Source organism: Pygoscelis adeliae, unplaced genomic scaffold, assembly GCF_000699105.1.
Source record: "Pygoscelis adeliae isolate BGI_AS28 unplaced genomic scaffold, ASM69910v1 Scaffold31, whole genome shotgun sequence".
Classification (NCBI taxonomy): Eukaryota; Metazoa; Chordata; class Aves; order Sphenisciformes; family Spheniscidae; genus Pygoscelis; species Pygoscelis adeliae.
Window position 1 is genome coordinate 3,241,653 of NW_008824233.1, and position 2,200 is coordinate 3,243,852.

Below are 2,200 nucleotides of genomic sequence, written 5' to 3' on the forward strand. Positions count from 1 at the left end.
ATGCAGTAACACAGCACCATACAACTGATCTGTGCATGTCATTTTTGGGGGGCACAAGCTACAAAACTCTCACAGTAATAAATGCAAAGAGCCTTTAAAATCCATCTACCTCCAAGTCATTTACATCATAATTATAAAATTGCTTCAGAGCTCGGGTGAACATCCTGCAGTGAGCAGTAACAGGAGTGAAAGAGACTATCGCACTGCCTAACTTCTGGTATCTAATTTAAGTAACGAATTAAGAGTCTGTCTTCCTAGCTTCTTTATATATCAATGGAGAAAAGGAGCGGCTCCTCCAAACAGTCATTCTAAATGCCCACGTTAGGGAATGTAACAAGAGCTTTCCAATTTAGCCACCTATATTTGGTCCCTAAAGTCAGGTGGCGCATTGTAGTCGGGAAGGGGAAACTCTAAAAGAAATTGTAAATCGTTGCTCTGACAGAGGATATAACTTTCTATCGGCAACAAAATGCAGATGGGAGAATTCTAGAATTTTGTGAAACACAGAAGTGCCGAGGTCACTGTATTTTAACATGGATTTTATGTGATGTCATAACTGAACTAATAGAGGTCATTTATAGCTGCTAACACTTTATAGCTGCTAACACTTTGCTTATGATTGTGCCTTGGTCCTTTTTACTAACAAATCCTATTTTAAAACCTTGAAATACGGACAGAATCGAAGGCAGAACTGAAAGACTGAGGCAATTATTTGGGTCCAGAGCTCACTTTCCAAATGCTTGATTTCTCTTCTTAAATACCTTGCCAATCATGTTTTAATTTTTAGCAAGATAAAAAGAATTTACGTATAAAAATGTATGTTACTCTTGATACTTCCTTTTTCCTTTGTGCTTTTCTTTTTCTCCTTCTTTTAAAAAAAGCGTATAAATGCTTTTTTACACACATTCTATTCTATTCTATATATGCTATATATATATATATATATAAACTTACACAGAGGTTTTTAAAAGAACAATCCTGTCTGATAGCCTCTGAGCTGGTATCAAACGTCCTTGTGGGGAAAAGGAGCAATTCAACTTGGTAACTCTTGGTTTTTTGTCGAAGTCAGTTCATTTTTTTAAAATTGAAACAAAAGAGAAGAATTTACAAACATGGAGAGAAAGAGGTCGAAGGCTGTCAGAAATGAAGAAAAAACAGCTACTGCCAGTGGTGCCTGAACTTCAGCCATTGGTAAGTCAGGCAGAACAGAAGAATAGAAGTTTTGCTTTTCCAGCTTTATCTAAGTTTTTCTGTATTTTCACAGGCATATTAGAGGCATATTAAGCACTTTGAGACACCAGCTGTACTAGAATCCATTGCTGGCAGCGGGTTTTTAGATGCCAAAAGGGTTACTGTAAGATTTGTTCTGACTCCTATCAGACTTGGACACTTCCCTGGGAGAAAGAAGCAAGGAAAACATAGGTAGAGGACGTGAGGAAGAAGGTGAAAAAGAAACATGTATCCTAGAGATGGTATATGAGATTATCATCTTCTGACAGAAAAGTCAGGAAAACGCCGATGGCATCTGGTTCAACATTTGCATCTGAGCAGGGTGTCCGTCAGCTTCAGACAAACGAAAGCTTAACAGCATTATGGCAAGTCCCGGGATGGAATTTTCTTTTTAACAGTGAAAGATGCAGAAAGATGTTGGCCATTTCTAGTTAAATCTGGTAATAAAAGCAAGTTTCCAATGACCACTTTGGAAATTTCATAAAAATTCTGGCTTCGTACTATTTTATAAGCTCTCCACAGGACTTGAATACTCTTAAGAGGCAATTATTTCCATCAGACCACTCACGTGCATTTTTTTTTTTTGTTCCAGTATGTGGCTTCTTTCTGATATAAAATTATACAATATCTTCGCAAACTAAAAACATTTTCAAACACTCTCTTTTCTGGACATTTAAAAACCTCAGTCTAGACTACTAGTTACCATTGTGTTGCTGTTCAGAGCTGCAGAGATGATGAGGCTGGATGGCATTTATACGAGCAGAAGAAAATTGCCCCGATTCAGATTTCATCTGAACATCACAGCGTGTGGAGCCACTCCAATGATTTTAGCTTCAAAATGCCATTTTTTATTAAGAAAGTGCTTCTGTCCTCAGTGTTTACATAAGAGAAACAAGAGTTTATAGGGATAACAAAACACAGCTTTGCTTAATTGTGAGACCGTCATTTATGATGGACAAGCTTTAATCTC